At 45.2% G+C, this 16,565-nt stretch overlaps 1 protein-coding gene and 1 pseudogene across 1 annotated transcript in view; both read left to right on the top strand.

The window, feature by feature from the left end:
• The window catches only part of LOC124619374 (SPARC), a 100,471-nt gene that overhangs the window by 15,428 nt on the left and 68,478 nt on the right, over nt 1-16,565 (top strand). The gene's annotated exons all lie outside the window — the stretch shown is intronic.
• LOC124560140 lies at nt 1,962-2,079 on the top strand (annotated as a pseudogene).

Raw genomic sequence — 16,565 nt, 5'->3', positions numbered from 1 at the left:
GCAGAGAAGTTGCAGCATTAGAAAATTGCAGCGAAATGCAGGAAGATCTGCAGCGGATAGGCACTTGGTGCAGGGAGTGGCAACTGACCCTTAACATAGACAAATGTAATGTATTGTGAATACATAGAAAGAAGGATCCTTCATTGTATGATTATATGATAGCGGAACAAACACTGGTAGCAGTTACTTCTTTAAAATATCTGGGAGTATGCGTGCGGAACGATTTGAAGTGGAATGATCATATAAAATTAATTGTTGGTAAGGCGGTTGCCAGGTTGAGATTCATTGGGGGAGTCCTTAGAAAATGTAGTCCATCAACAAAGGAGGTGGCTTACAAAACACTCGTTCGACCTATACTTGAGTATTGCTCAACAGTGCGGGATCCGTACCAGATCGGGTTGACGGAGGAGATAGAGAAGATCCAAAGAAGAGCGGCGCGTTTCGTCACAGGGTTATTTGGTAACCGTGATAGCGTTACGGAGATGTTTAGCAAACTCAAGTGGCAGACTCTGCAAGAGAGGCGCTCTGCATCGTGGTGTAGCTTGCTGTCCAGGTTTCGAGAGGGTGCGTTTCTGAATGAGGTGTCGAATATATTGCTTCCCCTTACTTATACCTCCCGAGGAGATCACGAATGTAAAATCAGAGAGATTCGAGCGCGCACAGAGGCTTTCCGGCAGTCGTTCTTCCCGCGAACCATACGCGACTGGAACAGGAAAGGGAGGTAATGACAGTGGCACGTAAAGGGCTCTCCGCCACACACCGTTGGGTGGCTTGCGGAGGATAAATATAGACGTAGATGTAGAATTGAAACTGAAGACAACAGCAACAGCAAATTCTGCATAAGCGATTGGCTCGAGGATTCTTTAACTATTAGCTGTTACCCGTGGCTACGCTCCCATATCTTATAATTATTGCACGTGCGATAACGTCAGCTGCTCTCACGTGTCTGTCGGTTTGGGTAAGCGTAGCACGACGCATAGATGCGTCGAACTCTCCCCCGCGCCTCCCCTCCAGCTTACACCCCGGATGACTATGTGGCACACAAATAGCGCTGCTGTTGAGCAGTGCATGCGGATGGGCGCCGGTAGGTAGGCGCATCTATGCATCGTGGTGTTGAAGTAACTATACATGATACAGTGTGTACATTATATAACAAATTTAATAAATTTTTAACACGGTTTATGTTCAATGATGTAAAAAAAAATTATTCCATCTCCAACTTCACACTTTTAAGGGTCGACTTTTGCCTTTTTTATTTTATAAAGTAGTCTACCTTCTTCCTGCCAACGGCCTTCCCGCAGTGGTAACACCGGTTCCCGTCACATCACCAAAGTTAGGCGCTATCTGGCTGGGCTAGCACTTGGATGGGCGACCATCCGGTCTGCCGAGCGCTGTTGGCAAACCTGGGTGCACTCAGCCCTTTTGAGGCAAACTGAGGAGCTACTTGATTGAGAAGTAGCGGCTCCGTTCTCGTAAACTGACATGCGGCCGGGAGAGCGTTGTGCTGACCACGTGCCCCTCCATATCCGCATTCAGTGACGCCTGTGTCTGAGGATGACATGGCGGCCGGTCGGTACCGTTGGGCAATCATGCCCTGTTCGGGCTGAGTATAGCTTAATTTTACCTTCTTCCTACCGGTTTAAGCTATCTCCATATCAAATTTCATCGCAATTGGTTCAGCGGTTCAATCGTGAAAACGTAACAGAGTTACTTTCCCCCAAATGGTCCGGAAGTATAGATTTAACACACCGAGGATTGTATAAGCATTATATTCATTATGCTCAATCTATAATGCAGAACGTATCAATCAATAAAAGCATTTCACAAATATGATAAAGTTCAAAAGTCAAAGAATAAATAGCATTTTCAAAGAGTAAATATATTTCGCTAATTCGCGTAATATTCTGCAAACCAATATCTATCTTGTACTACACACTTTCTGAAGTAGCCTATTTCTTTATTGCAACGGCCTTGCCGCAGTGGATATACCGGTTCCCGTCAGATCACCGAAGTTAAGCGCTCTCGGGCGTGGCCGGCACTTGGATGGGTGACCATCCGGGCCGCCATGTGCTGTTGCTATTTTTCGGGGTGCACGCAGCCTCGTGATGCCAATTTAGGATCTACTCGACCGAACAGTATCGGCTCCGGTCACAGAAAACCATCATAACGACCGGGAGAGTGGTGTGCCGACCACACGCCCCTCCTATCCGCATCCACAGCTGAGGATGACACGGCGGTCGGATGGTCCCGATGGGCCGTTTGTGGCCTGAAGACGTGCAATCGATCTCCATAGCAAATTTCATCAAAATCGGTTCAACAATTTAGTCGTGAAAAGTAACAGACACACTTTCGCTTTTATAAAGCTTTACATTACGATATCTTTTTTTCTTTTTTTTTCGTGATCCTATTTTCATGAAATGAAGCCTACGTTTTGCCCAAACCTATGCTCACATTACCTGTGAAAACCCCATGAAAAGTTGTCTATTATTTTTGGAGATTTCGTGTTCAGAGACGATGGTTTTAGATAAAAAATTTTATTACGGTATCTCCTTTCCGTGATACAATTTTGATTAAATAAAGCATATACGTTGCCGCGAGCTACGCTCAAGTCGCCTATGGAAACCCAATCAAAATGTGTCTAGTAGTTTTGGAGGTAGCGTGTTCAAACAGACAAACATGACGGTTTTACATTTTTATTATTAATATAGAATACGTAGAAGACAGAAGAGAAGCCAGTACGTCATACTCACGGCGAATGTTGCACAGAAGTGAACGTAAAATGGGGTGCATCCGAAAGAAGCGTAACACGACCTCTCGTGTTCTTAATACACGAGTAAACGATTTATCAGACAGGATCTGCGGGTGTATAAGACTGTTTGCTGGTGATTGTGAGCAGCTGCAGAAAGACGTCGACAAAATTTCCTCTTGATATAAGGGATGGCAGCTCTCTTTAAATGTAGATATATGTAAGAAACACTTTTAACAAAGAGCAACAACCCGATGATACCTGATCACATGACCAGCTGTGAGTATCCAAAAAATGTTGAAATGTGTGTGAATTCCTAAGGGACCAAACCGCTTAGGTCATCGGTCGCTAGACTTAGACACAAAACTAAACTAACTTATGCTAAGAGCAACACACACACCCATGCCCGAGGGAGGACTCGAACCTCCGGCGGGAGGGGCCGATAAAGCCAATAAGAAGAAAAATCTAGATAGAGGGAAAGGACACACGCAAAACTTCTAAAAGTAATACACCTCCGTCCTCCACAGAGGTGTGACCGCAGCATGCTGCATGATGACATGGAGTGTCCAAGGCCGTGACGGATTGAAATCTCGCCTACGATCAGAGTGGGGTGAGAACGTGTTATCTTTGGAATATCGCCTACTCGTCTTAGCAAGCAAAGTTGCTTATGTGACCGTTCCCAAAGTATTTACTGTTTAACAGTACTGATGGTTCTACTTTGGCTTCCAGTAACACAAGGAAGCTTAGAGATTTATGGTTCAAATGGCTCTGAGCACTATGGGGCTCAACTGCTGAGGTCATTAGTCCCCTAGAACTTAGAACTAGTTAAACCTAACTAACCTAAGGACATCACAAACATTCATGCCCGAGGCAGGATTCAAACCTGCGACCGTAGCGGTCTTGCGGTTCCAGACTGCAGCGCCTTTAACCGCATGGCCACTTCGGCCGGCTTTAGAGATTTAGGCAAGAGCTAACAGATTAGGTTGCGTTTCCGACATCCATGCCTGCAAATGCCATCCCTGCCTCCCTTCTCCAATATAATACTTTGCCTCCTCGGTCGCTGATAAGTTGGTAGGTTATTCTATTAATTGTTTGAATTCACGATGGAAAAACTTGGCAACCAGAACCGTTCTTTCGTAACAGTCTCACAGTGCAGTATAGATCCTAGGATTTATGATCATTTCTCTTCCGCAACAGTCAAGGAACTGAACAATACCTTATTGTTCTCTGTTACTGAGACAGCAGCAGAACTAGCTACACTGAATTCGTATCTTTTGCCACGTCTTTTTACGCGTTGGAAGGATGGGTTCAAAAAAGTGAGTAAAATGCAGGCGGTAAAAACGTAGTTCTTCAGAAACCATTAACAGAATACCAAGAAGGGTAGAATTATGAGTAAGTCACAAAGAATAGAAGCTAGCATTAAAATTTATATTGTTGGTGTTACAGCCGGTCGTAAACTTCAGTGTCACTTGTATGTGAAGAGAATGACAGAATAAAATTAAAACTGGTTGTAAAGAGAAATGAAAGCGCGAAAGAGCAACGAAAGGACGCTCAAAAACTGTGGAAAGAAGAGGCTTGGAGCGGGAGAATATACAGGAAGGATGTAACGGAACCTCGTCAGTTTCTTTTTTTGTGATTTTTGGACTATTCTTTCTAATTGACGCCACTTCGGCGGCTTGTTAGTCGAATCTAACTGTGCGCCAAAGCGACTTGTGACGATAACTGTGGCATAGAAAGTGACTACCACAGTTCTCCCTACGTCAATGACGGTTTTCAAAACCGGAGCCGATGCTTCTCCTCCTTGTAGTTCTTTAGTTGTACTCGCCAAACTGACAGGATCCCTTTCCACTGCTCCCACCAGGAAAATACCTGGCGGCACTGGAGACAGAACTTGAGCCCTCCGTGTTGCAGTCAGACACTCTGACCACTCAGATAAGGGGGCGAACTCAATTAAACAAATAAATCCATGAATATTATAAAAGTGTATGTGCACTGACGAGCCAGAACATTATGACCACCTGCTTAACAGCTTATTTGTCCACCTTTGGAATAGAATATGTCACGGATTCTGCGTGTCAGAGATCCGAATGTTTGTTGGCAGGTTTGTAGAGGTATATGGCATTAGATGTCTACGCACAGGTCAAATAGCTCACGTGAATAACGGGCCGCTGATTTGCATACGCAGCGATGGCGCCCATTAGCGACCCAAATGGGTCCCGCAGGATTTACATCAGGCGAATTTGGTCGCTGAGACATCAACGTGAGTTTACTATAATGTCCCTCGAACCACTGTAGCACGGCTCCGGCTCCGAAACAATTACAGTGCTGAAAGATGACAACGCCGTCGGGAAGACATCAAGCACGACGGGTTGCTGGTGGTTCGCAGCTGTCAGCGTGTCTTCGATTACTACCACATATCCCATGCAAGCACAGGATAATGCCTCCCATAGCATAATACTGTTCCCATCGCCTGCGTCCGCGGCGCGCTGTATGTTTCGAGCCGCCGTTCACCTCCATGATGGCGTTTGTGGACACGACCGTCGACAACCTAGCGTAGCAAAAATGTGATTTACGCGAAAAGCTGACACGTTTCCTCTGATCGAAGGCCAAGTCCCGACGATCCTGTGCCCACTGAAATCGTAATTGACTATATTCTTGGGTCAACACATAGGGGTGGTCTGCTGCAGAGGTGCATGTTCAACAATGTGTGCTCCGAAACACTTGTGCGTGCATCAGCATTGTGCTCTTTAGGCAGAGATGCCACAGACAGCTATGTAACCTACTTCACAGAACAGACAAGCCTTCAAACCCTACATTATGTGAAAAGACGTGGACGCCCAACCACTTAGCGCCACTGTCCTACTGCCTCTTTCCGTAGATGCACGTGAACATTCGACCAGCTTTGCCGTTTTGGAGATACTCGGTTCCGAGGCTCTGCGTAATTATAGTCTGCCCTTTGTCAAAGTCGCTTATCTCAATGGATTTCCCCAATTTGCAGCCCATATCTTCACTAGGTTGATCCCCCGTCCGTGTCTGTTCCGATTACATACTTCTGATACCGCATCACTTGGCCGCAACGCCACCAGCGGGCATCCAACGTCGCGGTAGGCAGTGGTCATAATGTTTTGGCTTATCAGCGTATGTATGTGTTTGTCCGTTTGTTACACGTCTCCTCCTAAACCACTGCCCCGGTAACAACCAAAGTTGGAACAGGCAACAACCACTGTGGTGGTAAGAACCACGTGCCTATCATAATTCATGAGATATGACATCATAAACAATGAGATGCGAGAAAAACTGCCGTCTCATGTATGACTTATAAACTTATTACTTCTGTGCTACTAACTCCATCCGCAATAAATTTCGCAGGCAGTAACCACATATGCCGCTAGAAGCACGTACATCTACATCCATACTCCGCAAGCCACCTGACGGTGTGTGGCGGAGGGTACTTTGAGTATCTCTATCCGTTCTCCCTTCTATTCCAAATTGTCGGTATGCCTCTGTGTGGGGTCTAATCTCTCTGATTTTATCCTCATGGTCTCTTCGCGAGATATACGTAGGAGGGAGCAATATACTGCTCGACTCCTCGGTGAAGGTATGTTCTCGAAACTTCAATAAAAGCCCGTACCGAGCTACTGAGCGTCTCTCCTGCAGAGTCTTCCACTGGAGTTTATCTATCATCTCCGTAACGCTTTCACGATTACTAAATGATCCTGTAACGAAGCGCGCTGCTCTCCGTTGGATCTTCTCTATCTCTTCTATCAACCCTATCTGGTACGGATCCCACACTGGTGAGCAATATCCAAGCAGTGGGCGAACAATATCATGGTACCATACATATTTCAGGAGGTATGACGTCATACACACAGACATGCAAGAAAAACTGCTACATTGTGCATGTCGTTTACATTTATTACTTATTTTGTACTAATTATATTCGCAAGACATTTTGCAGGCAGTATCGACATATTCCGCTGAATATACCTACAGTATTAGATCACTGTATGACACATAGATCGGGAGACATGAATTCATAATCGCTGAGGATCGTGAAAAACTGCCACATCCTGCGTGGCGTTTAAATTTATTACTTCTTTGCTAGTATCTCTATTCGCAACATATTTCGCTGGCAGTACCCACATATGCCACTGACTGCACCTACGAAATATAATCATCATAGTACGACACGTAGTTCAAGATATATGACGTCATGAACGTTGAGATATGTGCAAAACTACCGCGCATCACGCATCCAGTTTTAATACATTTATTCTCTACTGCTAAGACACTCCTACAGCCCGATCGACTTAGGAAAATCCCTAACACCTGGCAGCGCTTTTGACAGCTTTCAACCGCGAAGCGCAAGCGGCTGTGGGCGAAGACGATACCCATCTGTAGAGCTCCGAAGAGGCATTGCCGTAGAGGCGTTTACAAAATCGTGTTCTAGACACGCGAAGCAAAAACTGTGCGGGATTTTTTTAAGGACATCATATTTGTTGTTGACTGAAGAAATTATTTATTTCACAATTGCAAAGATAACAGAGTGTATAACGTTTAACAAGCGATGTCAAGCCAACAAATTATACGAGTTCTGAGTTCGAGTCTCGGTCCGGCACACAGTTTTAATCTGCCAGGAAGTTTCATATCAGCGCACACTCCGCTGCAGAGTGAAAATCTCATTCCGGAAACACCCCCAGGCTGTGGCTAAGCCATGTCTCCGCAATATCCTTTCTTCCAGGAGTGCTAGTTCTGCAAGGTTCGCAGGAGAGCTTCTGTGAAGTTGGAAAGTAGGGGACGAGGTACTGCCGGGTGTAAAGCTGTGAGGAGGGGACGTGAGTCATGCTTGGGTAGCTCAGTTGGTAGAGCACTTGCCCGCGAAAGGCAAGGTCCCGAGTGCGAGTCTCGGTCCGGCACACAGTTTTAATCTGCCAGGAAGTTTCGTATTAGCGCACACTCCACTGCAGAGTTGAAAATCTCGTTCTGGAAAGTATACGAGTACACTCTGGTTCATTTTTCCATTCTTTCAGCTTTTGCAGCACCACTTCACAATGGCCCAAAGGCCGAAGTTGCAACTGTGAAATGAATAGTTACTGTCAACGGGGAATATGAATTCCTTTAAAAAAAATTCTACATGACTGTGAACCTCGACCGTGAGAAGTTAATTTGTGTGGGATCAAGTTTCTTAATTTGGACACTGTACTTATACATTTGTACATTATGCATATTTTTCGACACTTTTTTCGATACAAACACAGTCAATTTTTTGTTTTCCTTTCTAATAGAAAATTGACGAAATGAATAACCGGGCAATGCCGAGTTTGTCAGCTAGTATGAATATAAACCGAAGAGTGGAATATACAGCATTTTGAAGTAGTTCAAATGTTCAAATGTGTGTGAAATCTTATGGGACTTAACTGCTAAGGTCATCAGTCCCTAAGCTTACACACTACTTAACCTAAATTATCCTAAGGACAAACACACACACCCATGCCCGAGGGAGGACTCGAACCTCCGCCGGGATCAGCCGCACAGTTTGAAGTAGTACTTGGTGTCGTGTGCGAAGATGTTTGTGCTGGAGTCAGCTGCTTGTGGTGACAGTAAAAAAATAACACCTTTTGCGAACCGGTCTGGGTAGGCAGAGAGGGCGACAAGCGCAGTGCAGTTTCCGGAGTCCTGTTTCTGCAGCGGCGTGAGGTGGCACGTTCTCGAGTTCTGCAGCGTCTGCTGGCGGCTGCTCCGTGACCACGAAGGCCACAACACCAAGCTCCTCGCTGTCAGCTCTCCGGTAACGCCGTATCCCACGTGCGTGCTGCGGAATAACACGCAAGCGCCGGCCTCTGGCTTCGTGGAAGGTGCAGCTCTTGGGACCAGGCTGTCTCACTCCACACAATTTGCTTTCACCATCCGTACGTCTACGTCTACACACAAACTCCGCAGGCCACTTTGCCGTGCATGGCGGAAGAAACCTTGTACCAGTACTAATCATCCAGTTTCGTGGTCGACTCGCTAATGGAACCAGATAAAAACACATGTCTTTATGCCTCCTTACGAGCTCTAATTTCTCGTATCTTATCTTCGTGGTCCTTGCGCGGAATGTTAGCAGCAGTAGAATCGTTCTGCAGTCAGATTCAAATGCCACTTCTCTAAATTTTCTCAATAGTGTTCCTCGAAAATAACGTCGACTTCCGGCCAGGAATTTCCATTTGAGTTCCAGATGCACCTCATTAACACTTGCGTGTTGTTCGAACCTACCGCCTCCGAATTGTTTCGATGTCTTCCTTCAGTTCGACCCGATGGGGATCCCAAACACTCGAGCAGTACTCAAGAATGCGTCCCACTAATGTTCTATACGCGGACCACTTTATAGCTGACCTATACTTTTGTAAAATTCTCCCAATGAATCGAAGTCGACCATTCGCCTTCCCTACTACCGTCCTTACGTGCTTGTTCCATTTCATACTGCCTAGACATTCAATCATTGTGACTGTGTCAAGCAGCACACCACCAGGACCAGTACAGTATTCGATCAAGTTTCTCTTACTCATCTCCATTAACTTGCATTTTCCTACAGCTAGCCCTCGCTGTCATTCATCACACCAAATAGAAATTCTGTCCAATAACCCTGTACCCTCCTAGAGTTGCTCAACAACGACACCTCCTGTACAGCATAGAGTCATCAGCGACCAATCTCAGATCGCTACCCAGCGTATTAGCCAAATAATTTATGTACAAGGGGCGTTTGAAATTTCCGTGCAGAAATAAAAACTACATACATGTTTGCGGTAAACTTTTTTTATTTTTCGATATAGCTTTCTTTTCGACTTAAACACTTCATCCAACGCTGTTCTAATTTGTTGATCACTTCCGAATAATAGGAATTGTCCAAGTCTGCAAAATAGCTATTAGTTGCTGCAATCACCCCCTTGTTTGAATAAAACCTTTGTCTCGCCAGCTATTTCTTCAATTTGGGGAACAAATAATAGTCCGAGGGAGCCAAGTCTGGAGAATAGGGGGGATGTGAAACGAGTTGGAATCCTATTTCCATTAACTTTGCGACCACAACTGCTGAGGTTTGTGCTGGTGCATTGTAGCGATGGAAAAGGACTTTTTTGCGGTCCAATCGCCGGCGTTTTTCTTGCTGCTCGGATTTCAAACGGTCCAATATCGATGAATAATATTCACCTGTAATAGTTTTACCCTTTTCCAGATAGTCGTTGTGGATTATCCCTTGCGAGTGCCAAAAGACTGTCGCCGTAACCTTTCCGGCCGAAGGAATGGTCTTCGCCTTTTTTGGTGCAGATTCTCCCTTGGTAACCCATTATTTAGATTCTTGTTCGGTCTCAGGAGTATAGTAATGTATCCATGTTTCATCCACAATGACGAAACGACGCTTAAAGTCTTGCGGATTCTTCATGAACAGCTGCAAACCATCCTTGCAACACTTCACACGATTCCGTTTTTGGTCAAGCGTGTGCAATCGGGGAACTCATCTTGCGGATAGCTTTCTCATGTAAAAATGTTTATGCAAAATACTATGTACCCGTTCATTCGAGATACCCACAACACTAGCAATCTCACGCACTTTAACTCTTCTGCCGTCCGTCACCATATCATGGATTTATCAATGATTTCTGGAGTCGAAACCTCTACAGAGCGTCCAGGACTAAACTGTTCTAACCGAAGGTGCAGAGTCACCGTAATGTTTATGAAGCTGCTCTTTAGCCTACTGAGGCGTTTTGCCTTTCATAAAGTAATCTTTAATCACCACACGAAGTTCTTTTTCGTCCATTTTTTGACAATCACTCGATTTCCTTGATACACACGAATGCCAAACACAAAGAAATAGACCAATATGGCCTAAACTTGATGTGCATTCTTGCTAAAGAAGCTACTAACTAAACGTGACCTCGATACGCGCCGGCGGTGCCATCTCTTGGACTTTGCACGGACTTTTCAAACGCCCCTTGTGTCTACATCAACATCTACATCCATACTCCGCAAGCCACATGACGGTGTGTGGCGGAGGGTACCTTGAGTACCTCTATCGGCTCTCCCTTCTATTCCAGTCTCGTATTGTTCGTGGAAAGAAGGATTGTCGGTATGCCTCTGTGTGGGCTCTAATCTCTCTGATTTTTTTCCTCATGGTCTCTTCGCGAGATACACGTAGGAGGGAGAAATATACTGCTTGACTCCTCGTTGAAGGTATGTTCTCGAAACTTCAACAAAAGCCCGTACCGAGCCACTGAGCGTCTCTCCTGCAGAGTCTTTCACTGGAGTTTATCTATCATCTCCGAAACGCTTTCACGATTACTAAATGATTCTGTAACGAAGCGCGCTGCTCTCCGTTGGATCTTCTCTCTCTCTTCTATCAACCCTGTCTGGTACGGATCCCACACTGCTGAGCAGTATTCAAGCTGTGGGCGAACAAGTGTACTGTAACCTATTTCCTTTGTTTTCGGATTGCATTTCCTTAGGATTCTTCGAATGAATCTCAGTCTGGCATCTGCTTTACCGACGATCAACTTTATATGATCATTCCATTTTAAATCACTCCTAATGCGTACTCCCAGATAATTTGTGGAATTAACTGCCTCCAGTTGCTGACCTGCTATATTGTAGCGAAATGATAAGGGATCTTTCTTTCTATGTATTCGCAGCACATTACACTTGTCTACATTGAGATTCAATTGCCATTCCCTGCACCATGCGTCAATTCGCTGCAGATTCTCCTGCATTTCAGTACAATTTTCCATTGTTACAACCTCTCGATATACCACAGCATCATCCGCAAAAAGTCTCAGTGAACTTCCGATGTCATCCACAAGGTCATTTATGTATATTGTGAATAACAACGGTCCTACGACACTCCCCTGCGGCACACCTGAAATCACTCTTACTTCGGATGTCCTCTCCATTGAGAAAAACAGCGGTCCTACCTGACGACACCCTTGTCTCTGACGAACACTCACCGTCGAGGACAACATACTGGGTTCTGTTACTTAAGAAGTCTTCGAGCGGCTCTCATATCTGCGTACCTGTTCCACATGGTCGAACCTTCGTTAACTGTCTAATCTGCGTGTTACCTTCATCCATGGTTCGCATAATATCGTGAGAGAAAAAGGCAATCTCAGTTTCGCAGGAGGGATGCATTCTAAATCCGTGCTGATTTGTGGACAGAAACTTTCGTGCCTCAAGGAAACTTAGAATACGCTAAAGAATTCTGCAGCAAACCACGCCATTCGCATTAGTAGGATGATAGTATTGGAGCTCGCACGTTATCTCTCCCTCCCACATGTGTACTAGTGCGACTATATGGCGATCTGATAGAAATTTGCTTCGCTTGTTGCGACATCTCTTAATGCTTCAACGACAACAACACGTCTGACAGAAAAACCTAATCGGACTCGATTCCGAGTCCGGCAGACAGATGTAAAGATCTGCAGGATGTGTTGGATGGTTCAAATGGCTTTAAGCACTACGAGACTTAACATCTGAGGTCATCAGTCCTCTAGACTTAGAACTACTTAAACCTAACCAACCTAAGGACATCACACACATCTTTGCCCGAGGCAGGATTCGAACCTGCGACCGTAGCAGCAGCGCGGTTCCAGTCTGAAGCCCCTAGAACCGCTCGGCCACAGCGGCCGGCGCGTTGAATGGAATGAACAGTAATGAGTACAGAATACGGATTGAGAGGAAATCGAAGAAAGACGTAAGTATTGAGAAGTAGCAGAAATGAGAAAAGAAAGAAACTTAACATTAACATTACCGATCACAAACTAGACGAAGTTAAGGAATCTCTGCTACCTAGGCAGCAGAAATAACCTGTGGCGCACGGAGCAAGGAGGGCATCAAAAGCAGACTAGCACTGCCGAAAAAGGTATTCCTGGCCAAGAGAAGGCTATTAGTATCAATCACAAGCCTTATTTTGAGGAAGGAATTTCTGAGAATGTATGTCTGGAGCATAGCATTGTATGGTATTGAATTATGGACTGTAGGAAAACCAGAACAGAAGAGAATCGAGGCCTTCGGGATGTGGTGCTACAGACGAATGTTGAAAATTAGGTAAGGAATGGGGAGGTTCTACACAGAATCGGCGAGGAAAGGAATATATGGAAAACACAGACAAGAAGAAGGGACAGGATGATAGGACATTTGTGAAGGCATCAGGGAATAACATCCATCGTGTTAGAGAGAGCTGTAGGCGGTAAAAACTGTAGACGAGGACAGAGATTGGAATGTATCCAGTAAATAATTGAGGACGTAGGTTGTAATTGCCACTCCTCTGAGATGATTAGGTTGGCACAGGAGGGGAATTCGTGACGTGTTGCCATCAAACCAGGCTGATGACTCAAAAAAAAAAAAGTGACTGTAGGGGTGCCAAGAAAGTTCATTTCAGTTTACGCTCCGTAGTTTGATTTTCATTTGGAACAACAAGAAGGACGAACTTGTGAATCAACGCTAACATGACACGCAGTTGGTTCCCTTGATCTATAATTTACACTGCAAATAGTGAAAAGAAAGATCAAATGTGTGTGAAATCTTACGGGACTCAACTGCTAAGGTCATCAGTCCCTAAGCTTACACACTACTTAACCTAAATTTTCCTAAGGACAAACACACACACCCATGCCCGAGGGAGGCCTCGAACCTCCGCCGGGAACAGCCGCACAGTCCATGACTGCAGCGCCCTAGACTACTCGCCTAATCCCGGGCGGCGCAAATAGGGAACACAGAGAGATAGATATTCTCGTCTTTGTAATTTCCGAAAGGCATTGCAAGCTGTCAAGTGATAATAAATTTGCGGTGATTTTCTTATTCTTAAAACATATTTACTGTGGAAGGAAATGTTACATGCTTTCACATATCTTTCGGCGCAACCAAACGCTGCACAAGAATTGATCATTGTAATAAAGAAACCTTTACTGAAAATACTGCAACCAAGACAAAAATGAGTTGAGCGATATTCCAAAACTACGGTTGCAGGTTCGAATCCTGCCTCGGGCATGGATGTGTGTGATGTCCTTATGTTAGTTGGGTTTAAGCAGTTCTAAGTTCTAGGGGACTGATGACCTCAGAAGTTAAGTCCCATAGTGCTCAGAGACATTTGATATTCCAAAATTCCTCTGCAACTGGCTGCCGCGACTAGACAGCTGATCCAGATGTTGGTTTCAATTTATTGACGTCATGCGTGGTCTATGTCATCTTTGGTCCGAGGCTTAGAGTTAGAACGTGGCTGTACCTAACCACGTTACAAACTAAGATCCCGTTTCGGTCGCGATACACGGATACCTTTTAAGAGTAATGCACGGGTTTTGCGACCTTGCTCACTTGTTAGCTACTGTTCCTTCCTTTAAGTGAACGAACTTCCACCTTTCTGAGTTAGAAGGTTACTTTTTTTATTGCTGTTCTATAGGATACAATTCTATACAAGAACTTCTACGTCTACATCTACATCTACATCCATACTCCGCAAGCCACCTGACGGTGTGTGGCAGAGGGTACCTTGAGTACCTCTATCGGTTCTCCCTTCTATTCCAGTCTCGTATTGTACGTGGAAAGAAGGATTGTCGGTATGCCTCTGTGTGGGCTCTAAGCCCTCTGATTTTATCCTCATGGTCTCTTCGCGAGATATACGTAGGAGGGAGCAATATACTGCTTGACTCCTTGGTGAAGGTATGTTCTCTAAACTTCAACAAAAGCCCGTACCGAGCCACTGAGCGTCTCTCCTGCAGAGTCTTCCACTGGAGTTTATCTATCATCTCCGTAACGCTTTCACGATTACTAAATGATCCTGTAACGAAGCGCGTTGCTCTCCGTTGGATCTTCTCTATATCTTCTATCAACCCTATCTGGTACGAATCCCACACTGCTGAGCAGTATTCAAGCAGGGGGTGAACGAGTGTACTATAACCTACTTCCTTTGTTTTCGGATTGCATTTCCTTCGGATTCTTCCAATGAATCTCAGTCTGGCATCTGCTTTACCGACGATCAAATTTATGTGATCATTCCATTTTAAATCACTCCTAATGCGTACTCCCAGATAATTTATGGAATTAACAGCTTCCAGTTGCTGACCTGCTATATTGTAGCTAAATGATATGGGATCTTTCTATCTATATATTCGCAGCACATTACACTTGTCTACATTAAGATTCAATTGCCATTCCCTGCACCATGCGTCAATTCGCTGCAGATCCTCCTACATTTCAGTACAATTTTCCATTGTTACAACCTCTCGATATACCACAGCATCATCCGCAAAAAGCCTCAGTGAACTTCCGATGTCATCCACAAGGTCATTTATGTATATTGTGAATAGCAACGGTCTTACGACACTCCCCTGCGGCACACCTGAAATCACTCTTACTTCGGAAGACTTTTCTCCATTGAGAATGACATGCTGCGTTCTGATATCTAGGAACTCTTCAATCCAATCACACAATTGGTCTGATAGTCCATATGCTCTTACTTTGTTCATTAAACCACTGTGGGGAACTGTATCGAACGCCTTGCGGAAGTCAAGAAACACGGCATCTACCTGGGAACCCGTGTCTATGGCCCTCTGAATCTCGTGGACGAATAGCGCGACCTGGGTTTCACACGATCGCCTTTTTCGAAACCTATGCTGATTCCTATAGGGTAGATTTCTAGTCTCCAGAAAAGTCATTATGCTTGAACATAATACGAGTTCCAAAATTCTACAACTGGTCGACGTTAGAGATATAGGTCTATAGCTCTGCACATCTGTTCGACGTCCCTTCCTGAAAACGGGGATGACCTGTGCCCTTTTCAAATCCTTTGGAACGCTACGCTCTTCTAGAGACCTACGGGACACCGCTGCAAGAAGGGGGGCATAGTTTTATTGTGCAGAATACTGAAATAGCATTTTCTGTTACTCGTTTGCCTCCCAACAGCTGACAGGTCGTATGAGTATTCACCGCAGTCCCAACAGACAGACAATGCACGTTTTAGAAGCCTACTGCAGAGGCTAAGCTGACCCACTCCGTAGGCAGCAGACAGCACCCAAGCGTGCCCACACACACACACACACACACACACACATACACACGCGCACAGGCCTGCTAGGGAGCGGCGAGCCAGCTGGAATGTGCGCCGCCGCCTCCACAAAAAAACGAAACCCCTCCGCCTGCCGACTCGCAACGTTTACACAGTTCCATGTGGGACGAAAGCACTTCCTCGGTTCTCAAAGTAACTCGCCGTCGGGAAGCGCATCGTGAGCTCACAGATGGTGACAGATGAGGCAAGCCGAGTTCACATTTGTTTGGCATTCATTCTCCGGCCGCTTAAGAGGCAGGCACGACCGCGTCTTGTGACTCAGAGAAACCTACTGTGGACAGTTACAGAGCCTGGTATCTCAGTGGTGACATCACTGACAAAACGTATTAAAGTTTGCCTGGTAGAAGCCCATATTCTCTACCGATTGCGCTGTAATAGATTTTATAATCGTCGCAACTAGCGGTGTTACTTGAGATACGAAAGTCACAATACTACTGTCTGCCATTTTACAGGTTGTGATCGCAATGTGAACATCTAACACCCTGTAAAAGGCTGAAGATCCAGAACCAAAGTTCGATAAATTTTTGTAGGCTAAAGAACGAGTATTCTTCTGGATTTTAGCTAATAGTCTTAACTATTGTTGTTGTTGTGGTCTTCAGTCCTGAGACTGGTTTGATGCAAGCTGCTTCATCTCCCAGTACGTACTGCAGCCTACATCCTTCTGAATCTGCTTAGTGTATTCATCACTTGGTCTCCCTCTACGATTTTTACCCTCCACGCTGCCCTCCAATACGA

This window comes from Schistocerca americana, chromosome 1 (assembly GCF_021461395.2).
Source record: "Schistocerca americana isolate TAMUIC-IGC-003095 chromosome 1, iqSchAmer2.1, whole genome shotgun sequence".
In the NCBI taxonomy this organism is placed as follows: Eukaryota; Metazoa; Arthropoda; class Insecta; order Orthoptera; family Acrididae; genus Schistocerca; species Schistocerca americana.
This window is presented reverse-complemented; position numbering and strand designations above follow the sequence as displayed.